Source organism: Rana temporaria, chromosome 1, assembly GCF_905171775.1.
Source record: "Rana temporaria chromosome 1, aRanTem1.1, whole genome shotgun sequence".
Lineage (NCBI taxonomy): Eukaryota > Metazoa > Chordata > Amphibia > Anura > Ranidae > Rana > Rana temporaria.
This window is the reverse complement of record NC_053489.1, coordinates 671529596-671554595: the sequence shown is the minus strand read 5'-3', so window position 1 is coordinate 671554595 and position 25000 is coordinate 671529596. Positions and strand designations below refer to the sequence as shown.

At 45.3% G+C, this 25000-nt stretch overlaps 1 protein-coding gene across 2 annotated transcripts in view; it reads left to right on the top strand.

Moving 5' to 3' along the window:
• The window catches only part of IL11RA (interleukin 11 receptor subunit alpha), a 193672-nt gene that overhangs the window by 94804 nt on the left and 73868 nt on the right, over positions 1 to 25000 (top strand). Inside the window, exon 1 of one of the 2 annotated variants that reach the window (XM_040335626.1) lies at positions 1269 to 1376. The exons of the other annotated variant lie outside the window; for it this stretch is intronic. The gene's annotated coding sequence lies outside the window, so the exon portion shown is untranslated. Of the gene's footprint in view, positions 1 to 1268; positions 1377 to 25000 lie in introns of those variants that run through there. 2 annotated transcript variants of the gene reach the window in all.

Here is a 25000-nt window from a genome sequence, read left to right as displayed (position 1 = left end):
TTTTTTTTTTTTTTATAAAGATATAAACAATAAAACACGGTGAAAGTAGAGGATTGATTTTTGATAACGTTTTGTTGAACGGTAAATTTTTGTGGCCATTTATTTCTCCCGGGCTGATCGGGTTGGCCCCTGGTTTTGATTTGTCATTGAAGCGGCGTGTGTGTGTGTGTATAGCAGAGCGTAGTATGTGTGCTGCATAGCAGAGCGTAGTATGTGTGCTGCATAGCAGAGCTCTGTGTGTGTATAGCAGAGCGTAGTATGTGTGCTGCATAGCAGAGCTCTGTGTGTGTATAGCAGAGCGTAGTATGTGTGCTGCATAGCAGAGCTCTGTGTGTGTGTATAGCAGAGCGTAGTATGTGTGCTGCATAGCAGAGCTCTGTGTGTGTGTATAGCAGAGCGTAGTATGTGTGCTGCATAGCAGAGCTCTGTGTGTGTGTATAGCAGAGCGTAGTATGTGTGCTGCATAGCAGAGCTCTGTGTGTGTGTATAGCAGAGCGTAGTATGTGTGCTGCATAGCAGAGCTCTGTGTGTGTATAGCAGAGCGTAGTATGTGTGCTGCATAGCAGAGCGTAGTATGTGTGCTGCATAGCAGAGCGTAGTATGTGTGCTGCATAGCAGAGCGTAGTATGTGTGCTGCATAGCAGAGCTCTGTGTGTGTATAGCAGAGCGTAGTATGTGTGCTGCATAGCAGAGCTCTGTGTGTGTATAGCAGAGCGTAGTATGTGTGCTGCATAGCAGAGCTCTGTGTGTGTATAGCAGAGCGTAGTATGTGTGCTGCATAGCAGAGCTCTGTGTGTGTATAGCAGAGCGTAGTATGTGTGCTGCATAGCAGAGCGTAGTATGTGTGCTGCATAGCAGAGCTCTGTGTGTGTATAGCAGAGCGTAGTATGTGTGCTGCATAGCAGAGCGTAGTATGTGTGCTGCATAGCAGAGCTCTGTGTGTGTATAGCAGAGCGTAGTATGTGTGCTGCATAGCAGAGCTCTGTGTGTGTATATAGCAGAGCGTAGTATGTGTGCTGCATAGCAGAGCGTAGTATGTGTGCTGCATAGCAGAGCTCTGTGTGTGATTGTTGGGGGGGGGGAGTGCGGCTGGAGTTGGCAGCACAGAAGTTTTTAGTCGATCCCCCCCCCTCCTCCCTCCCTCTGCACCTCCACTCGGCTCTGGCTCTTGGCCGGGGCCCAGAAGGCCGGATTCAGGTTTCAGTCTTTGCAGGGAGGGGGGGTTGGGGGGGGGGGGGGTTGCCTGGCAGGATTCTTCATTCTCTCATATTTCTATTTTTCTTCTCATTTCGCTCGCGGATTTATTTTTCCAAAGCACAGAACTGCTGAACGTTTGCGGAGCCCGCTACCATGCTCTGCTCTTCGGGGAGGTGAAGGTAAGAGGACCTGTCTGATGAAGACGAGGTGGTGGTGGTTTGGGGAGGGGGGGGGGTGGTGTACATTGCTGGTGACACAAGTCACAGGAGGGTTTGAATGTCAGGAGCGAGCGAGCGATCGCAGAGGGATCAGCGGCTGCATCCCGCTCCGCGCGGTTCAACAATTCTAAAAAAAAGGATTTCCATAGAACTTTCCGGGCTTGTTCCAGTCCTGGTTTTCCTTTTCGGATATTCGTAAAACTCTACCAGGCAGATCTACGGAAAGAATCCCGGATCTGCGCCTTATGGTCGCTGCAATATCCCCCCCCTCCCCCCCAACCCAAAGCAAGCCAATTCAGAATTCCAGCATTCTGATTTATTTTTGTCTGTTTTTTGTTTTTTTTTGACGGAACATCTATAAAAACGTATAAAAAAAAAAAGATTCTCATAAGTGTTAAAATTTTGCAAATGTAAATTTGTTCTGCGCAAATGGGGACACATCGAATGTTCTCCAAGCTATAGTCTCTGCAGATCGAACGTGAACGAAGGGGGGGAAATACCACATTATGGCCACTAGATGGTGCCGACTATGCTATAAAAAAAACAAAACAATCTACATCTTTAGTTCCATCTAGTGGCCATAAGGGGTTATTTTGCCCATTCACATGTTTGAATATGGCCGGAGAACATTTGAGTTGGCCCCATTCGCACAGAACGAATGTAAAGAACGAATGTGAAGAACGAATGTAAAGAACGGATGTGAAGAACGAATGTAAAGAACGACTGTGAATAACGAATGTGAAGAACGAATGTAAAGAACGAATGTGAAGAACGAATGTGAAGAACGAATGTAAACGCAGGCGAACGGCTACGCAAATCTTTTTTTTTTTTGTAGTAATGCACCACTTTGTGTATTTTGGCCCTCCTTGTTTTTTGTTTTTAATAAAAGCAGCAGGGTGCATGTCCCTTATGTGTCCACATGAAGACAAAGTTTTGTTTGCTACTTCAAAAATTCAATGCGGTTTTGGTACTGAAAGTTTTTTTATTTTTTCACACTGAAGCTAAAGGGTTATGTTTTTGATCCATTTTTAGTACGTTTTCTATACATTTTTTTTAGCCGTTTTTAGTCTGTTTTGAGCAGTTTTCAGTCTTTTTTTCCAGGAGTTTTCCTTCTCTTTTTTTTTTTAGAAGTTTTTTAGTCCGTTCCAGGCGGAATGTGGTACTTTTTTAAAGTAATTTTTAGCACTTTCGATACTTTTCAAGGCAGTTATACTTTTTTTTTTTTTTTAGGCAGTTTTCATTTAAGCAGTTTAAGTCTTGTTCTTAAGCACTTTTCATTTTTTAAAGCAGTTTTTGGCCTTTTTTTAGCCAGTTTTCCGTTTTTTCTAAGCAGTTTTTGGTCCTTTTTAAGCAGTTTTTAGTCTGTTTTGAGCAGTTTTCCATCTTTTTTTACAGGAGTTTTCCTTCTCTTTTTTTTAGAAGTTTTTTAGTTCGTTCCAGGTGGAGTGTGGTACTTTTTAGCAGTTTCGATACTTTTTTAGGCAGTTATTAGTCTGCTTTAGGACATTTTCAGTTTTTTTTAGGCTTTTATCAATTATCCCTTCTAGGAAGTTGTTGGTTCATTTTGTTAAGCAGTTTCCAGTCCTTTTTTTCAGCAGTTTTTTTTTTTTAGGTTCCTTTTTTTAGACATTTTTCAGTCCATTCCAAGCAGTTTTCTGTGCTTTTTTAAGCAGTTTTCAGTCTTTCTAATCAGTTTTTGGTCCTTTTTTAAGCATTTTTCAGTCTGTTCTAAGCATTTTTTTTGGTTATTTTTTTTTAGGCAGTTTTCATTTATATTTGTTAAGCAGTTTAAGTCTTTTTATTAAGCACTTTTCATTATTTTTTTAAGCAGTTTCTGGCCTTTTTTTAGCCAGTTTTCATTTTTTTCTAAGCAATTTTTGGTCCTTTTTAAGCAGTTTTTAGTCTGTTTTGAGCAGTTTTCAGTCTTTTTTTCCAGGAGTTTTCTTTCTCTTTTTTTTAGAAGTTTTTTAGTCCGTTCCAGGCGGAATGTGGTACTTTTTAAAGTAATTTTTAACAGTTTCGATACTTTTTTAGGCAGTTATTAGTCTGCTTTAGGACATTTTCAGTTCTTTTCTTAGGCTTTTATCAATTATCCCTTCTAGGAAGTTTTTGGTTCATTTTGTTAAGCAGTTTCCAGTCCTTTTTTTTTTCAGCAGTTTTTTTTTTTTTTTTTAGTTTACGTCTTTTTATTAAGCACGTTTCATAAATTTTTTAAAGCAGTATTTGGCCTTTTTTTAGCCAGTTTTCAGCTTTTTCTAAGCAGTTTTTGGTCCCTTTTAAGCAGTTTGTAGTCTGTTTTGAGCAGTTTTCCGTATTTTTTTTCAGAAGTTTTCCTTCTCTTTTTTTTAGAAGTTTTTTAGTCCATTCCAGGCAGAATGTGGTACTTTTTAAAGTAATTTTTAGCAGTTTCGATACTTTAGAACATTTCCAGTTCTTTTTTTAGGCTTTTATCAATTATCCCTTCTAGGAAGTTTTTGGTTCATTTTGTTAAGCAGTTTCCAGTCCTCTTTTTTTCAGCAGTTTTTTTTTTTTTAGGTTCCTTTTTTTAGAAATTTTTTAGTCCATTCCAAGCAGTTTTCTGTGCTTTTTTAAGCAGTTTTCAGTCTGTTTTAAGCATATCTTTAGGTTCTTTTTTTGGCAGTTTTCATTTATATTTGTTAAGCAGTTTAAGTCTTTTTATTAAGCAATTTTCATTATTTTTTTTAGGCAGTTTTTGGCCTTTTTTAGCCAGTTTTAGTTGTTCCTTTTTTAGCCAGTTTTAGTTGTTCCTTTTTTAGCCAGTTTTAGTTGTTCCTAAAGTAATTTTTAGCAGTTTCGATACTTTAGAACATTTTCAGTTCTTTTTTTAAGCTTTTATCAATTATCCCTTCTAGGAAGTTTTTGGTTCATTTTGTTAAGCAGTTTCCAGTCCTCTTTTTTTTTCAGCAGTTTTTTTAGGGTCCTTTTTTTAGACATTTTTCAGTCCATTCCAAGCAGTTTTCTGTGCTTTTTTAAGCAGTTTTTAGTCTGTTCTAAGCATTTTTTTTTGTTCTTTTTTTTAGGCAGTTCTCATTTATTTTTGTTAAGCAGTTTAAGTCTTTTTATTAAGCACGTGTCATTATTTTTTTAAGCAGTTTTTGGCCTTTTTTTTAGCCAGTTCTCATTTTTTTCTAGGCAGTTTTTGGTCCTTTTTAAGCAGTTTGTAGTCTGTTTTGAGCAGTTTTCCGTATTTTTTTCCAGAAGTTTTCCTTCTCTTTTTTTTTTTTAAGTTTTCAGTTTCTTTTGTAAAGCAGTTTTTTGGCCCCTATTTAAACAGCTTTCAGTCCCTTTTTAAGCAGTAGAGCACCCCTGAACTCTGCATTCTGTGTGTAGTGCACCCCTGAACTCTGCATTCTGTGTGTAGTGCACCCCTGAACTCTGCATTCTGTGTGTAGTGCACCCCTGAACTCTGCATTCTGTGTGTAGTGCACCCCTGAACTCTGCATTCTGTGTGTAGTGCACCCCTGAACTCTGCATTCTGTGTGTAGTGCACCCCTGAACTCTGCATTCTGTGTGTAGTGCACCCCTGAACTCTGCACTCTGTGTGTAGTGCACCCCTGAACTCTGCACTCTGTGTGTAGTGCACCCCTGAACTCTGCACTCTGTGTGTAGTGCACCCCTGAACTCTACACTCTGTACATAGAGCACCCCTGAACTCTGAACTCTGCACTCTGTGTGTAGTGCACCCCTGAACTCTGCACTCTGTACATAGTGAACTGCTGAACTCTGCACTCAGTATGTAGTGCACCCCTGAAATCTGTACTCTGTATGTAGAGCACTCCTGAACTCTGCACTCTGTACTTAGTGCACTCCTGAACTCTGCACTGTGTATGTAGTGCACTCCTGAACTCTGCACTCTGTACGTAGTGCACTGATGAACTTTGCACTCTGTACGTAGTGCACTGCTCAAATCTGCACTCTGTATGTAGTGCACTCCTGAACTCTGTACGTAGTGCACTGCTGAGCTCTGCACTCTGTATGTAGTGCACTCCTGAACTGTGCACTCTGTAGTGCACTCCTGAACTCTGCACTCTGTATGTAGTGCACTCCTGATCCCTCCACTCTGTATGTAGTGCACCCCTGAACTCTGCACTCTGTACGTAGTGCACTCCTAAACTCTGCACTCTGTACGTAGTGCACTCCTGAACTCTGCACTCTGTATGTAGTGCACTCCTGAACTCTGCACTCTGTAGTGCACTCCTGAACTCTGCACTCTGTAGTGCACTCCTGAACTCTGCAGCACTCTGTAGTGCACTCCTGAACTCTGCAGCACTCTGTATGTAGTGCACCCCTGAAGTCTGCACTCTGTATGTAGTGCACCCCTGAACTCTGCACTCTGTATGTAGTGCACCCCTGAACTCTGCACTCTGTATATAGAACACCCCTGAACTCTGCACTCTGTATGTAGTGCACCCCTAAAACTCTGCACTCTGCATATAGAGCACCCCTGAACTCTGCACTCTTTATGTAGGATGGGGCTCCTTAGGGTTACTGTAGGGTATCACGACTACAAATTCTTTGCATGGTGGAGACGGTCATTCTCCCGTCTCACTGAGAAGATGGGATGGGCGTAGTGTCATTTTCAGGTAAACTTCTGCCTGTATACACGGTGTGTGTGTGCTGGACCAATAGTATTGAAGCTTGATTCCAATAGATATACAATGGATTGTGTCTTCCTTCAAAGGAGCTGATACCTAATGAAGGTGAAGTATAGGTGAACCTTGTTATGGTCCATCTTTGATGGCAAAAAAACGAGCGCTCAGCCGATGATAAACCGTGAGATGGGTATTGAGGAGCACTTAGTACAAAAGTTCATATGACCCGGTCCGAAGCTCCGTGACCGCGGGACCTGATCGCCGCCGGAGTCCCGCGATCGGTCCCCGGAGCTGAAGAACGGGGAGAGCTGTGTGTAAACACACCTTCCTCGTTCTTCACTGTGGTGCCGTCATCGATCGTGTGTTCCCTTTTATAGGGGGACACAATCGATGACATCACACTTACAGCCACACCCCCCTACAGTTGTAAACACACTTGAGGTCACACATAACCCCATCAGCGCCCCCTGTGGTTAACTCCCAAACTGCAACTGTCATTTTCACAATAAACAATGCAATTTAAATGCATTTTTTGCTGTGAAAAAGACAATGGTCCCAACAATGTGTCAAAATTGTCTGAAGTGTCCGCCATAATGTCGCAGTCACGAAAAAAATCGCTGATCGACGCCATAAGTAGTAAAAAAAATTTTTTTTATAAAAAAGCAATAAAACTATCCGCTATTTTGTAAACGCTATAAATTTTGCGCAAACCAACCGATAAACGCTTATTGCGATTTTTTTTACCAAAAATAGGTAGAAGAATACGCATCGGCCTAAACTGAGGGAAAAAAATTATGTTATATATTTTTGGGGGATATTTATTATAGCAAAAAGTAAAAAATATAGAATTTTTTTCAAAATTGTCGCTCTATTTTTGTTTATAGCGCAAAAAATAAAAACCGCAGAGGTGATCAAATACCACCAAAAGAAAGCTCTATTTGTGGGGAAAAAAAGGACGCCAATTTTGTTTGGGAGCCACGTCGCACGACCGCGCAATTGTCAGTTAAAGCGACACAGTGCGGAATCGCAAAAAGGGGCAAGGTCCTTAACCTGCATAATGGTCCGGGGCTTAAGTGGTTAACCAATTAACCTTCTCAAAGAGCCCTCTGGGTGATATGGATGTTCCTCAATACTCACCCCAGAGTTTGTTATGAAGGGAAGGGCAAATCCCAAGAACCAGGTAGTCCACTTTAAGAAAAAATAGGGCTTGTGCTAACCGTTTATGGACACTTTGTACTCAAGATTTCATAAACCCGAACTTTATGGTAACCCCATTGAAATCTATGTTGTCTATAAATTCTGGCCATTTATACGTCTAATAGACAAACTCTTGTTTAAAAAAAAAAAAAAAAAAGAATCTGGGCACTGCCATGGGAGTGAAAGAGGGCCTCTCCCCATTGTACAGTATTTTTGGCATTGGTCCATGCCCCCATTGCAGTACCCAGCATTTTTTTTTTTTTTTGTTACTTTCATGTGGGTTTTATGGCGACACTGAAAATACACAAATCCTTTTAAATTACAGGTTAGGACATGCCTTTAAAATGTACTTGGTGTTACGGAGCAGTATGGTTTTCATGGACAGCATACACTGTCTGGCAGCACACGTTTGGCTGTGGAATGAATTTTTTTATTTTCATAGTAAACTTCATAATACAGCAGCAGCACCCCAATCGGATTGTTTTTCAGGTAGCTTTAGCAGTGAGTAAAAACCACAGCAGATCTTGATACCATCGGCCTTCCTACGGCAAATTAGTGCCCTCCTGATGAAATTCATCTGGGCAGGGAAAAAGGCAAGAATTAAGAAAGAGGTAATGAGGTTACCCAAGTGTTTTGGGGGGATGGCAGTCCCGGATATTGTCAAATATTATCAAGCGGCACATTTGACGAGATTGATAGACTGGTGTAGAAACGGACACTATAAAAGGTGGGTTGAGGTAGAACAGCAGACCTGTCCAATAACACTAAGTAGAGCCCCTTGGTGTTATAAGTTATTGCCAAGTAAGATGAAGAAACATCCCATAATTGGCCCAACGTTGTCAATCGCAGCTAAAATATGTAAAAACCCAAAATTCTCATCGAAGTGTTCTCCCCTGTTCCCTATATTAGGGAACCCAGGCTTCATACCAGGTACAGCAGGAGCAGTTTTTAATAAATTAAAACAAAGGGGTAAAGTACAGGTATCACATTTTCTGCAAACTGGTATGTGGCCATCATTGGAGGCCCTAACAAAGAGAGGAGGGAATTATGAGTTATCCTTTTGGCAAGCATTTCAAATAAGCAACTTTTTAAGATCCCTGGGACAACCATCTAATTTTCGGCGACAACTAACAAAATTTGAACAATACTGCGATGAGGAGGAACCAATACAAAGAGTGAGCTCAAAGATGTATAGACTATTGAATTCCCCTCAGGAGGATTTTGAGTTGCCGGGACTGGGGAAATGGGAAAGAGATCTGGGGAGAAATTTCTCACAGACTCAACGTAAACACATAATTCACTTAGCACTAAACTCCTCAATATCTACGCGAATACAGGAATCCAATTATAAATTATTGCTCCAATGGTATTATACACCAGTAAGGTTACATAAATTTTCTAAAGGCTACTCAGAGTATTGTTGGAGATGTGGTGTGGAGCAGGGAACTTTGCTGCATATATTTTGGTCCTGTGCAAAAGTAAGAGATTACTGGAAGGAAGTCCAGAGAATTGTTCAAAAATTTACGGAGCACCAGATTCAGGAGGATCCAGCTTTTTTTCTGCTCCATTGCTCACAAATCCCAGTGCGAGAGTACAAAAAGATGGTGATATGTCACATGATAAATACTGCCAGAAATGGAATAACATTACAATGGAGAGACAGTAGATCACCCTCTATTGCGAGATGGCTCAATAGAGTGAGAGAGACTGGAGCTATAGAAGACCTGATCCTCTCAGCCCGGAACAAAAGGGAACAGTATGTAGAAACTTGGACAGGTTGGAATCAGTTTATGAGTACGGAAGAGGGGAAGAGATTACTGGTGGAATAGATAGGGGAGAGAAGATTCCTTTTTGGGTAGAAGTGAAAAGGGAGAGGCCGAAGGGTTGAAGTAAGGGAGGATCCGTCCGTCTCCGGCGAGGTAGGGGAGGGAGAGGAGGGGAGGGGGTTGGCGGGGTTTTCTCTTTTTTTTTTTTTGGTTGTTGTTTTGTTGAGGATTATGTTGATTCTAGGTTTAAGGGGGGGTTAGGTGGGGTATAGGAATGGACAAGGGAACAGAGGGGAGGAAGAAGTGTGAGGTCAATACAGTGGTACTAGGAAACGGGAAAAGAAGTTACTGATAAAAGGCAGGCGGGCTTGGGAATAGAGCAAGAGGTCCGGGGAGGTACTGCTTTTGGTTTATTCTTCTTAAGTTTCTGAATCCCCACCTGTTTATCTGCTAGCCCATCATAAGTGTGTAGTGATAAGAACTATATGATTATGTATCTATTGTATAAGATATGTTAACCTTCTGTGAACCTTACCATAAAAGAAAAATAAAATAAAAGATTTAAATATGAAAAAAAAAACCACAGCAGATCTAAAAAAAAGAAAAAAAAGTTCTGCCCGGTTCAATGGCATAGCCGGTGAGCTCTTTTTCATTGCAGTGCCACACTGTATTAACTCTTAAAGGTTTACCAACAAATAGGAGCGTATTTATATATAAAAAATAAAAAAATCAGAGCTATTCATCCTGTGAAACTGCATGTGCATTCATTCTGTGCGAATGGGGGGGCCAACACGAATGTTATAAGGCTATTTTCTCTCCAGGTCGAATGTTCTTCATAGAGACAATTAGGAAAATACCACATTATGGGCACTAGAATGGAGGTAATGGGGAAATAAATACTTAGGGCCAGATTCACAACTGATATATGACGGCGTTTCTCCTGATACGCCGTCGTATCTCTGTTTCTATCTATGCGACTGATTCATAGAATCAGTTACGCATAGATAGGCAGAAGATCCGACAGGTGTAATTGTTTTACACTGTCGGATCTTAGGATGCAGTACCGCGGCCGCCGCTGGGGGGAGTTTACGTCGTAAACCAGCGTCGGGTATGCAAATTAGGAGTTACGGCGGATCCACAACGGTTTTTCGCGTTTGCTACGTCGCCGCTAGTCAAGTTTCCCGTCGCAAAGTTACACTTTTTTTTTTGTGCCTTAACTTTAGTCAGCAAGTGTATTGCTGTCTAAAGTATGGCCGTCGTTCCCGCGTCGAAATGTAAAAATCAACGTCGTTTGCGTAAGCCGTCCGGGAATACGGAAGTACGCTACGCGCGTCGCCGTTCAAAAAAATGACGTCACGGCGCGCAAAGCACGGCGGGAGTTCGGAAACGGAGCATGCGCGGTAGGTCCGGCGGTGCAGGCGGTGTAACTTATCTAGGATACGTTACGCCGCCGCGATTCTACGTGAATCTGGCCCTTATTTACTGTGATCTCCAGCTTTACCTAGTGGCTATAATACGGAATTTTCTTGATTCGCGCTATTTCGTATTGAGAATAGCATTCGACCTGTTGAGAAAATAGTTCTGTGAATGTTTCTAATTTTTTTAGACCTATTTCTCATTGGAGGTTAATGAAATGCCTAGCTTTTACTAAAACTTTGACAAGGGTGGGGGTGGGGAAAGGGATGAAGGTTATGGCAAAGCACTGTGTAGCTCCAATGACGGTGAAGAGCCGCGTGTGCGCTGCACTTCCCTCACATATGAGCATAGAGAGGTTCTTGGAAGGAAGTCTGCGAATTATATCCTATATGATGACACACTACTAAGCGCATATAGAGAGCGCTTTTGTTTGTGAGACGCAATTATCTGGTGAGTCACCGCTATATACATTTCATTGCATTCAACCCGAGCAGAAAATAAATACAGAAAATGAAAGAAACATGGAGGGGGAAGGGCAGGGGGCGGGGCGAGTGCTTTATGCTGATACAGGAAAAAGTTGCCCCGAGGAGGACTGCTGGGTCTATAGAACTGTGAACACGGGGGGTCCCCCTCATATCCCACCTCTACAGTGCCCAGGATAGTATAGTATAGCACACTATGTACAGTATAGCACAGTAAAGCATAGTATAATACAGTATAGCACACTATGTACAGTATATCACTGTATAGTCCAGTATAGAACAGTATAGTATAATATAGAACAGTATAGTATAATATAGAACAGTATAGTATAATATAGGCCAGTATAGAACCGTATAGTATAATATAGTATAGTATAGTATAGTAAAGAACAGTATAGCATAGTATAATATAGTCTAATATAGAACAGTATAGTATAGTATAGTATAATATAGCCTAGTATAGAACAGTATAGTATAATATAGTCCCGTATAGAACAATATAGTATAATATAGTCTAGTATAGTATGATAGTATAGTAAAGTATAGAATAGAACAGTATAGCATAGTACTATATAGTCTAATATAGAACAGTATAGCATAGTATAGTATAATATAGTCCAGTATAGAACAGTATAGCATTGTATAGTATAACATAGCCTAGTATAGAACAGTAGAGTATAATATAAAACAGTATAGTATAATATAGTAGAGTATAGAACAGTATAGAATATTTCAGTATAGCATAGTATAGTATAATATAGTCTAGTATAGTTCAATAGTATAGTAAAGTATAGAATAGAACAGTATAGCATAGTACTATATAGTCTAATACAGAACAGTACAGCACAGTATAGTATAATATAGCCCACTATAGCACAATAAAGCCTAGTATAGTACAATATACTGTATAGCACTGCATATCCCCCTATATAGCACAGTATAGTAATGTGTAGCTCACTATAGCACAGTATAGTAGAATATAGCACAGTGTAGTAGGATGTAGCACAGTGTAGTAGAATATAGCACAGTATAGTAGGATATAGCACAGTATAGTAGCACAGTGTAGTAGAATATAGCACAGTGTAGTAGAATATAGGACAGTGTAGTAGAATATAGGACAGTGTAGTAGAATATAGCACAGTATAGTAGGATATAGCACAGTATAGTAGCACAGTGTAGTAGAATATAGCACAGTGTAGTAGAATATAGGACAGTGTAGTAGCACAGTGTAGTAGAATATAGCACAGTGTAGTAGGATATAGCACAGTATAGTAGCACAGTGTAGTAGAATATAGCACAGTGTAGTAGCACAGTGTAGTAGCACAGTCTTGCACACTCTATAACACGGAATCTCTCTACACAGATTGTCAGCTCTTCCTAACAAATCCAGCGCCCCTCCCCCGATAACATGGCCGCCATATGTCCCCCCTTCTATAGTAGGAGACGGACCTTCTGGTTTATTTTTTTTACGCAATGCAAAAAAACGCACCGAAAATTTGCCATTGCCACATCTTCACGCATTAGGCGCATTAACCGCTTCACGGCCGCCCACCGTGGATAAAACGCGGAAGGACGGCCGCTCCGCGCCACATCGCGTACCTAGTACATGATCGGACACCTCCGTGTCGGGGGCGGGCCCGCGTGCCGCTGGCGATCCCACTCCCGCTGCGATCACGCACAGCAGGAGCCCAGCAGCGGGCACCGCGGACTCCATGTCTGCCGGGAACCCGCCGATCGCTCAGTGCGCAGGCAGGACGGCGATCGTTGATTTTTTTTGGCCGCAATATCGCAGTCCCGCGATAAGTCGCCGACGGCACTATTACTAAATAAATAAATAAAAATAAAATAAATCCCGTAGTTTGTAGGCGGGACAACTTTTGCACCAACCAATCAAACTACGATTTTCGGGATTTTCCTTTAACCACTTGCCAACCGCCGCATGTCCATATACGTCGGCAGAATGGCGCAGATTCGCGAAGGGATGTACCTGTGATTTTTCCCCCCCCACCGCAAGCTCGGTGATTGCGCCCACGGGTCCCGCGGACTCGATGTCCACCGGGTGCTTGCGATCGTGTCACAGAGCGGCAGATGCCTATGTAAACAAGGCATTTCCCTGTTCTGCCTAGTGACGGGACACTGATCGTCTGTTCCCTGTCATCGGGAGCAGTGATCGCTGTCGTGTCACTGGTAGCCACGCCCCCACACAGTTAGAATCACTCCCTAGGACACACTTAACCCCTTCCCCGCCCCCCTAGTGTTTAACCCCTTCCCTGCCAGTGTCATTTACACAGTAAACAGTGCATTTGTATGGCACCGATCGCTGTATAAATGACAACAGTCCCAAAATAGCGTCAAAAGTGTCCAATGTGTCCGCCGCAATGTCGCAGTCACGTTAAAAATCGCAGATCGCCGCCATTACTAGTAAAAAAAATATTAATAAAAACGCCATAAATCTATCCCCTATTTTGTAGACGCAATGGGGCAGATCCACAAAGAAATTACGCCGGCGTATCTATTGATACGCCGGCGTAATTTCAAAGTTCCCGCGTCGTATCTTTGTTTTGTATCCACAAAACAAAAATACGACGGAATGAGGGATCGATCCGACAGGCGTACGTCTTAGTACGCCGTCGGATCTTAGGTGTATATTTACGCTGGCCGCTAGGTGACGTTTCCGTCAAATTCCGCGTCGAGTATGCAAATTAGCTAGATACGACGATCCACGAAACGTACGTCCAGGCGGCACATTTTTTTTACGTCGTTTGCGTTCGGCTTTTTCCGGCGTATAGTTAAAGCTGCTATGGTGGCATACTCAATGTTAAGTATGGCCGTCGCTCCCGCGTCGAAATTTGAATTTTTTACGTCGTTTGCGTAAGTCGTTCGCATTAGGGATTTGCGTAGAATGACATCACTGTCTTAAGCATTGCCTTGTTCCGGTTTAATTTCGAGCATGCGCACTGGGATACCCCCACGGACGGCACATGCGCCGTTAAACAAAAACTTTATTTAGGTCATGATGTATTTACATAAAACACGCCCCCATCGCATCCATTTGAATTGCGCGCCCTTACGCCGCCAAAGATACACTACGCCGCCGTAACTTACGGCACGCATTCTTTGAGGATTTGGAAAAATAAAAAGTAAGTTACGGCGGCGTAGTGTATCTAAGATACGCTACGCCCGGCGGAAATATGCGCCGCTGTACGTGGATCTGCCCCTATAACTTTTACGCAAACCAATTAATATACGCTTATTGCGATTTTTTTTTTTACCAAAAATATGTAGAAGAATACGTATCGGCCTAAACTGAGGAATTCGATATTTTTGGGGATATTTATTAACCACTTAAGGACCGCCTCCTGCACATATATGTCGGCAGAATGGCACGGCTGGGCACAGGCATGTACCTGTACGTCCTCTTTAAGTGCCCAGCCGTGGGTTCCGAAGCTCCGTGACCGCGGCCGTGGGACCCGCGGACCTGATCGCCGCCGGTTTCCCGCAGTCGGTCCCCGGAGCTGAAGAACGGGGAGAGCTGTGTGTAAACACACCTTCCCCGTTCTTCACTGTGGCGCTGTCATTGATCGTGTGTTCCCTAATATAGGAAAACACGATCAATGATGTCACAATGATGCCCCCCTACAGTTAGAAACACAGATGAGGTCACACATAACCCCTTCAGCGCCCCCTTGTGGTTAACTCCCAAACTGCAATTGTCATTTTCACAGTAAACAATGCATTTTTATAGCATTTGTTGCTGTGAAAATGACAATGGTCCCAAAAATGTGTCAAAATTGTCCGATGTGTCCGCCATAATGTCGCAGTCATGAAAAATATCACTGATCGCCGCCATTAGTAGTAAAAACATTTTTTTTTTATAAAAATGCAATAAAACTATCCCCTATTTTGTAAACACTATGGGCCAGATCCTCATAGCAAGTACGCCGGCGTACTTTCAAATTTGCCGCGTCGTATCTTTAGTTTGAATCCTCAAACCAAGATACGACGGCTTCTGGCTTAGATCCGACAGGCGTACGCCTTCGGATCGTAGGTGCAATACTTCGGCGCCCGCTGGGTGGAGTTTGCGTCGTTTTCCACGTCGGGTATGCAAATTAGCTTTTTCCAACGATCCACGAAGGTACGCGCAGCCGTCGCATTCTCTTACGTTGTCGCTAGGCGTATAGTTAAAGCTGGTATTTTGCGGTGTATAGTTAGACTTGCCATGTTAAGTATGGCCGTCTTTCCCGCGTCGAAATTTGAATTTTTAATTTTTTTTGCGTAAGTCGTCCGTGAATAGGGATGGACGTAAATCAAAAAGTTCAAAAAATGACGTCGTTGTGACATCATTTTGCGCAAAGCACGGCGGGAAAATTTCGAAACGGAGCATGCGGAGTTCAATCGGCGCGGGGACGCGCTTCATTTAAATGAATCACGCCCCCTAATCGCCGATTAGAATTCCGCCGCCAGAAATACACTACGCCGCCGTAACTTACAGCGCGAAATCTTCCTGGATTAGACTTAAAGCCGAGTAAGATACGGCGGCGTAGCGTATCTCTGATACGCTGCGCCTATCCATTTCTATGTGGATCTGGCCCTATAAATTTTGCGCAAACCAAATGATAAACTCTTATTGCAATTTTTTTTTACCAAAAATAGGTAGAAGAATACGTATCGGCCTAAACTGAGGAAAAAAAAGTTTTTTTATATGTTTTTGGGGGATATTTATTATAGCAAAAAGTAAAAAATATTGCATTTTTTCCAAATTGTCGTTCTATTTTTGTTTATAGCGCAAAAAATAAAAACCGCAGAGGTGATCAAATACCACCAAAAGAAATCTCTATTTGTGGGGAAAAAAGGACGCCAATTTTGTTCGGGAGCCTCGTCGCACGACCGCGCAACTGTCAGCTATAGCGACGCAGTGCCGAATCGCAAAAAAAGGCCTGGTCATGAACGGGGGGAGAGGGGTAAATCTTCCAGGGATGAAGTGGTTAATGGGCACTCAAATTCCTCTAATTGAGTCCTTAATAGAAAACGTTATTTTTTTTTTATTCATCCCTTTGCTGAAAATAGCGGGCGGGACGGATTGAAGGGAACGTATTTTTTTGGGTGTTAAACGGTCAGAAAAGTTTTATGTGTCGTTGAAAACTGCGTAAAAAAAGTGAAAGTTTCCTGGACGACTTTAGTGGTTTGGAATGACGTGGAATCCGCGGCGCCGCGTCCTCCGATGGTGCGGATTGCTCACTGTTGTTGTGCAATAAATGTACACTTTGCTTTACTGTAAACCCCCGACCACACAGACGGATCCTTCCCTTCTATAAACATACAAACGCTTTCTATATTGTGCATTATATTATGGGGGAGGGGGGAGGATGGGGGGGGGGGGGCAGCCATATTGGTTGAATTGGACAAAAAAAAATCTGTAACACCAGAAAAATAAAATTCTATTCATTGGGGTAGATTCAAGAAGCAATTGCGCCTGTGTAACCATAGGTTACACAGCGCAATTGCTTACTTGCCCCGGCGTAACGAGTGCTCCTGATTCAGGAACCTCGTTACGCCGACTGCAGCCTAAGATATGCGCGGCATAAGGCTCTTATGCCCGCATATCTTAGGCTGCATTCTTGCGATGGCCGCTAGGTGGCGTTCCCGTAGTGGTCAGCGTAGAGTATGCAAATTGCATACTAACGCCGATTCACTATGGTACGCGCGCCCTGCGTACGCAGTTTACGTCGTTTGCGTACGGCGTGTTTAGCGTAAGGCTGCTCCTGCTATTAGCAGGGGCAGCCAATGCTAAGGATACCCGTCGTTCCCGCGTCACGAAGTTTACATTTTACGTAGTTTGCGTAAGTGAATAGTGAATGGCGCTGGACGCCATTCACGTTCACTTGGAAGCAAATGACGTCCTTGCGACGTCATTTGCCGCAATGCACGTCGGGAAAGTTTCCCGACGGAGCATGCGCCCTACGCTTGGCGCGGGAACGCGCCTAATTTAAATGATTCCCGCCCCCTACGGGATCATTTAAATTACGCGCGCTTACGCTGGCCAGTTTTACGGAGCGCCCGCGCAAATTACGGAGCTACTGCTTCGTGAATGAAGCGTAGCACATGTAATTTACGGAGGCGTAGCGTTAAAACGGTACGCTGCGCCTCCGTAAGAGTGCGCAGCCCTACCTGAATCTACCCCATTGTTACTAAAGTAAGTTTTCATTGGCAGCCAATCACATCGGTAACATGCTCAGGTGCAGTGGCGTGGCGTAGGGGGGGGGGTGCGAAGGGGGCAGCCATTTACGTAGTTTGCGTAAGTGAATCGTGAATGGCGCTGGACGCCATTCACGTTCACTTGGAAGCAAATGACGTCCTTGCAACGTCATTTGCCGCAATGCACGTCATTTGCCGCAATGCACGCTCGGCGCGGGAACGCGCCTAATTTAAATGATCCACGCCCCCTACGGGATCATTTAAATTGCGTGCTCTAGCGCCGGGCATTTTGCCGGCGCGCCCACGCAATTTACGGAGCTTCTGCTCCGTGAATCGAGGGCAGCGCAAAAAAATTGCGGGGGCGCAGGGCAAAATCGTTGCCCTGCGCCTCCGTAATAAATGCGCAAATCTACTTGAATCTGGCCCAGTGTGTGACTGTGGGGGGAGGGGACATTAGAGTGTAAGCTCCTCTGTACAGAAGCCGGTGTGGTGATAAGACGCCTCTCCTTCCTATGTGATCTGGTTACACGGAGACGTGTTCTATCTCCGCGTTTCCTCCTCGCCGTTCGCTGATCGCGGGACGATAAACGTTATTTTTTGTTGCGGTTTTTTTTTTTCTCCCCCGCCGAGCAACCCGACCCGACCGCGAGAAAATAAATCTCTGCTCTCTGGTCAGGATTCTCATCATGAAATTGTTGTCCTCGGCGTTCTCCCAATGATATAATAGGTCACTGAAGACTCGTTCTCATTTCATAATTGCTGTTTAGATAATTCGATTTAATGTCTAATTACATAATTTTGGCGTAAAATGACAGATGTGGGCGGGGACCGGGGGGTGGAGGTAGCGAAAGCCAATTAGGTCTCTTTTCAAAGAGAACATATTTTGGGTGATTTGCCGAAATGTAATCCTTGCGTTTCTTGCTGTTCCATATTTTCATTTCTTGCATTTTAAATTTGGAAATGCTCCCCCTGGTGGCTGTTTACATATCAGAGAATGTGAATAGAGAGTCCTTGGTTGTGACCAGAGGCCATCATGACTAGGTGGTCTATGACTAATTTGCCATATATACATATATATATATATATATATATTCACCGGCCATTTTATTAGGAACACCTTGCCAGTCCCGGGTTGGACCCCCCTTACCCTTCAGTCTTGGTGGCATAAATTCAGCAAGGTGTTGGAAACGTTCCTCAGAGATTTTTCTCCATAGTGACCTGATGGCATCACACAGTTGCTTCAGATTTGTCGGCTGCACATCCATGATGCCAATCTCCCGTTCCACCCAGTGGCGGGCAGTGCTCAAAATTTTTGGGGGGCGAAAACAAACTAAAAAAAAAAATCAATTGCAGCCACTGTGCCCCATCAATTTCTGCCAGTGTGCCCATCAATTTCCACCACTGTGCCCCATCAATTTCTGCCAGTGTGCCCATCAATTGTCTCTACTGTGCCCCATCAATTTCTGCCAGTGTGCCCATCAATTGCCTCTACTGTTCCCATCAATTGCAGCCACTGTGCCCCATCAATTTCTGCCAGTGTGCCCATCAATTTCCACCACTGTGCCCCATCAATTTCTGCCAGTGTGCCCATCAATTGTCTCTACTGTGCCCCATCAATTTCTGCCAGTGTGCCCATCAATTGCCTCTACTGTTCCCATCAATTGCAGCCACTGTGCCCATCAATTGCCACCACTGTGCCCCATCAATTTCTGCCAGTGTGCCCATCAATTGCTGCTACTGTGCCCATCAATTGCTGCCAGTGTGCCCATCAATTGCCACTACCGTGCCCATCAATTGCTGCTAGTGTGCCCATCAATTGCCGCTACTGTGCCCATCAATTGCAGCCACTGTGCCCATCAATTGCAGCCACTGTGCCCCATCAATTTCTGCCAGTGTGCTCATCAATTTCCACCACTGTGCTCATCAATTTCCACCACTGTGCCCATCAATTTCCACCACTGTGCCCATCAATTTCCACCACTGTGCTCATCAATTTCCACCACTGTGCCCATCAATTTCCACCACTGTGCCCATCAATTTCTGCCAGTGTACTCATCAATTTCTGCCAGTGTACTCATCAATTTCCACCACTGTGCCCCATCAATTTCCACCACTGTGCCCTATCAATTTCCACCACTGTGCCCATCAATTTCCACCACTGCCCCATCAATGTTCACCACTGTGCCCCATCAATTTCCACCACTGTGCCCATCAATTGCTGCCAGTGTGCCCATCAATTGCCTCTACTGTGCACATCAATTTCTGCCAGTGTACTCATCAATTGCCGCTACTGTGCCCCATCAATTTCCACCACTGTGCCCCATCAATTTCCACCACTGTGCCCATCAATTTCCACCACTGTGCCCCATCAATTTCCACCACTGTGCCCCATCAATTTCCACCACTGTGCCCATTAATTTCCACCACTGTGCCCATCAATTTCCACCACTGTGCCCATCAATTTCTGCCAGTGTACTCATCAATTTCTGCCAGTGTACTCATCAATTGCCGCTACTGTGCCCCATCAATTTCCACCACTGTGCCCCATCAATTTCCACCACTGTGCCCATCAATTGCTTCCAGTGTGCCCATCAATTGCCTCTACTGTGCCCATCAATTGCCTCTACTGTGCCCATCAATTTCTGCCAGTGTACTCATCAATTGCCGCTACTGTGCCCCATCAATTTCCACCACTGTGCCCATCAATTTCTACCACTGTGCCCATCAATTTCCACCACTGTGCCCACCAATTTCCACCACTGTGCCCATCAATTTCTGCCAGTGTACTCATCAATTTCTGCCAGTGTACTCATCAATTGCCGCTACTGTGCCCCATCAATTTCCACCACTGTGCCCCATCAATTTCCACCACTGTGCCCACCAATTTCCACCACTGTGCCCATCAATTTCTGCCAGTGTACTCATCAATTGCCGCTACTGTGCCCCATCAATTTCCACCACTGTGCCCCATCAATTTCCACCACTGTGCCCATTAATTTCCACCACTTTGCCCATCAATTTCCACCACTGTGCCCATCAATTTCCACCACTGTGCCCATCAATTTCCACCACTGTGCCCATCAATTTCCACCACTGTGCCCATCAATTTCTGCCAGTGTACTCATCAATTTCTGCCAGTGTACTCATCAATTTCTGCCAGTGTACTCATCAATTGCCGCTACTGTGCCCCATCAATTTCCACCACTGTGCCCATCAATTTCCACCACTGTGCCCATCAATTGCTGCCAGTGTGCCCATCAATTGCTGCCAGTGTGCCCATCAATTGCCGCTACTGTTCTCATCAATTGCAGCCACTGTGCCCATTAATTTCCACCACTGTGCCCCATCAATTTCTGCCAGTGTGCTCATCAATTGCCTCTACTGTGCCCATCAATTTACACCACTGTGCCCATCAATTTACACCACTGTGCCCATCAATTTACACCACTGTGCCCCATCAATTTCTGCCAGTGTTCCCATCAATTGCCACCACTGTGCCCCATCAATTGCTGCCAGTGTGCCCATCAATTGCCGCTACTGTGCCCATCAATTGCTGCCAGTGTGTCTCCGCCCCTTCCGGTAGCTTTCTGCCGGCATCCTGTAGTGGGTGGAGCCTGCTGGGCCCCTCCCACAGCCCAGGCTATGTACAGCACAGTGATGATGTCAGTGATGCACGCAAAGCGGCTATTGAGGAATAAATATACACAGGAGTTCTGGTGCTTTAAATATGAACACTCTGGGCCCTTTGAGAGCTGTGGCCCCTGGCTGGCCCCCCGGTGACACATCCCGGTCCTCCCGTACAGGACGGCATGCTGTGTTTATGTTATGCTCAATGCTGATGGACATTTAAAGGCATCTGCGGGTCGCAGCAGCTGGCGGGCTCGCAATAACGTTCGGCTTCACGTGTCTGTTTTGGAAAATTCTTTCCTGTAATGCTGAGAGACTTCCAGGAACGAATGAGTGAGGACACGGCGTGCACCAATGGCGCGGCACTGGCGGCAGGGTCGCTCCACGCTGGAGCTCAAACTTTGTTGTGACCCCCCCCCCCCCCGTGTTTTGTCTACACTGTTAGCATTTACTCCTAGACAACCGAAAGTACAACTCATCCTCAAACCATCATTTTCCTGATTCACTCTATTCTGTAGGAATGAACAACAATCGACCTGGAGAGGAAATAGCTTAATAACATTTGATTGTGCCCCAATTCGCACAGACCAGATATACATGCAGTTTTACAGGAGAAATAGTTATTGGCCCCATTGGCACCTGAGCTATTGAATATGCACCTGACCCATTGACACCCATCCAATGGCATCCAACCTGCTGGCTGTGCACCTGGCTCCCATTGGCACCTGCTCAATGGCATTTGGTCTATTGGCTGTGCATCTGGCCCACTGTCATCTGGCTCAATGGCCCCTGACCTATTGGCCTTGCACCTGGCCAGTGGCACCGGAGCCATTGGCTGTGTACCTGGCCCATTGACACCCGTCCAAAGGCATCTGACCTATTGGCCTTGCACCTGGCCAGTGGCACCTGAGCCATTGGCTGTGTACCTGGCCCATTGACACCCGTCCAAAGGCATCTGACCTATTGGCCTTGCACCTGGCCAGTGGCACCTGAGCCATTGGCTGTGTACCTGGCCCATTGACACCTGCCCAATGGCATCTGACCTATTGGCCGTGCACCTGGCCAGTGGCACCTGAGCCATTGGCTGTGTACCTGGCCCATTGACACCCATCCACAGGCATCTGACCTATTGGCCTTGCACCTGGCCAGTGGCACCTAAGCCATTGGCTGTGTACCTGGCCCATTGACACCTATCCACAGGCATCTGACCTATTGGCCTTGCACCTGGCCAGTGGCACCTGAGCTATTGGCTATGCACTTGGCCCATTGACACCCATCCAATGGCATCTGACCTTTTGGCCTTGCACCTGGCCCATTGTCGTGTGGTCCAATGGCATCTGGCTTATTGGCCCTGCACCTGGTTCACTGGCACCTGCTCAATGGCATCTGACCTATTGGACGTGCACCTGGCCCATTGGCTCCTGCTCAATGGCATCTGGCCTATTGGCTGCCCACCTGGAACATTTTGACCTGGCCCAATAGCACCTGACTTATTGTCCCTGCACCTGATCCACTGGCACCTGCTCAATGGCATCTGGCCTATTGGCTCTAACCTGGCCCATTGTCACCTGGCCCAATGGCATCTGGCCTACTGGCTGTGCCCCTGGTCCATCAGCTCCTGCCCAATGGCATCTGGCCATGCACCTTGCCATTGGTACCTGAGCTATTGGCTGTGCACCTGGCCCATTGGCACCTAACCAATGGCATCTGGCCTATTGGCTGTGCACCTGGCCCAATGGCATCTCACCTATTGGTCATGCACCTGGCCCACTGACTCCTGCTCAATGGCATCTGGCCTATTGGCTGTGCACCTGGCCCATTGGCACCTAACCAATTGCATCTGGCCTACTGGCTGTGCACCTGACCCATCGGCACCTGCTCAATGGCATCTGGCCTATTGGCTGTGCACCTGGCCCATTGGCACCTAACCAATGGCATCTGGCCTATTGGCTGTGCACCTGGCCCAATGGCATCTCACCTATTGGTCATGCACCTGGCCCACTGGCTCCTGCTCAATGGCATCTGACCTATTGGCTGAACACCTGGAACATTTTCGCCTAGCCCAATGGCATCTGGCTTATTGGCCTTGCACCTGGCCCATTGGCACCTACTCAATGGCATCTGACCTATTGGTCGTGCATCTGGCTCATTGGCTCCTGCCCAATTGCATTTGGCCATTTGGCTGTGCACCGGGGCCACTGGCATGTGAAGTGTACATTGTCTGCACATGCGCCATGCTAAAAGAAAAAAAGTTTTGTTTTGTTTGTTTAAGTCCACCACGGGCTCACTTTAGGCAGTTCAGAAGAGCGCATGGGGCTGAAGATTTGGTACTAGCATGGTACACACCATCTTCTGGTAAGATTATAACCTCAAGCTGTCAATACTCTGTGTTTCCCTGCAGAGTATCTAAGTTCTTGGCCGGGTTGCTTTTTTGGAATTTTCAGAGATTTAGTACAATGCTCTCACCAGTCGCCTGCAGGTTCAGGTACAGTACACCATATGGCCAAAAGTTTGAGGACACCTATATGAGTTGTTGGACATCTCACTCCAAAACCATCAAAAACATTGCGGTTGATATGTAGCTGCCTCCCTTTGAGGTTTTAACATCTTCCACTGTTCGGGGACGGTTTTCCACAAGATTCCGGAGGATCCATTTGTGAGGTCAGGAACTGTCAGGAAGACTTGGCTCATATGTGGGGTTCTCCATTTCATACCGAAAGTGTTCAGTAGAGTTGAAGTCAGGGACCCATGTAGGCCACTCAAGTTCCTCTACAGCAAACTGGTCTAACCATATCTTTATGGAGCAAAGCTGTTTAGTGGGGTTGAGGTCAAGGCTCTGTACAGGCCACTTGAGGTCCTCCACACCAAACTGGTCTAACCATGTCCTTATGGAGCAAAGGTGTTCAGTAGGGTTGAGGTCAGGGACCTGTGTGAGCCACTCAAGTTCCTCCACACCAAACTGGTCTAACCATGTCTTTATGGAGCAAAGCTGTTCAGTAGGGTTGAGGTCAAGGACCTGTGAAGGCCACTTAAGTGCCACCACACCAACCTGGTCCCACCACGTCTTTATGGAGCAAAGGTCATTAGGGTTGAGGTCAAGGCTTTGTGCAGGCCATTTGAGCTCCTCCACACCAAACTGAACCAACCATGTCTTTATGAAGCAAAGGTATTCAGTAGGGTCGAGATCAGGGATATGTGCAAACTACTGGAGTACCGTCAAAGTAAACAGGTCCTACTAAACCTTTATGGAGCAAAGATGTTTTGTAGGGTTGAGGTCAGGACTCTGTAAAGCCCACTTGAGTTCCTCCAAACCAAACTGGTTTAACACGGTCTATATGGAGCTAAGGTGTGCAGTAGGGTTGAGGACAGGGCTCAGTGAAGGCCAAATAAGTTCCTTCACCCAAAACTGGTCAACCACGTCTTTACAGAGATGGCTTTGTATACAAGAGCACAGTCATGCAGGAACAGAAAAGGGCCCTCACCAAACTGTCACCACAAGGCTAGAGGAGCACAATTATCTACAATGGCCTGGATTCAAGAAGCAATTGCGCCTGTGTAACCATAGGTTACCATAGGTTACACAGCGCAATTGCTTACTTCCCCCGGCGTAACGAATGCTCCTGATTCAGGAACCTCGTTACGCCGACTGCAGCCTAAGATCTGCGCGGCATAAGGCTCTTAGGCTGCATTCTTGCGATGACCGCTAGGTGGCGTTCCCGTTGTGCTCAGCAAATTGCATACTAACACCGATTCACAACGTTGCGCGAGCCCTGCGTACGCAATTTACGTCGTTTCCGTACGGCGGTTTTTGCGTAAGGCTGCCCCTGCTATTAGCAGGGGCAGCCAATGTTACATATACCCGTCGTTCCCGCGTCGCGAAATTTTAATTTTACGTAGTTTGCGTAAGTGAATCGTGAATGGCGCTGGACGCCATTCACGTTCACTTTGAAGCAAATGATGTCCTTGCGACGTCATTTGCCGCAATGCACGTCGGGAACGTTTCCCGACGGAGCATGCGCTCTACGATCGGCGCGGGAACGCGCCTAATTTAAATGATTCCCGCCCCCTACGGGATCATTTAAAATTGCGGCGTGCTTGCGCCGGGCATTTTGCCGGCGCACCCGCGCAATTTACGGAGCTTCAGCTCCGTGAATCGAGGGCAGCGCAAAAAAATTGCGGGGGCGCAGGGCAAAAACGTTGCCCTGCGCCTCCGTAAAAATAGCGCAATTCTACCTGAATCCGGGCCAATGTCTATATACTGTATGATAGAGCTGTGTTAGTCTCCTACT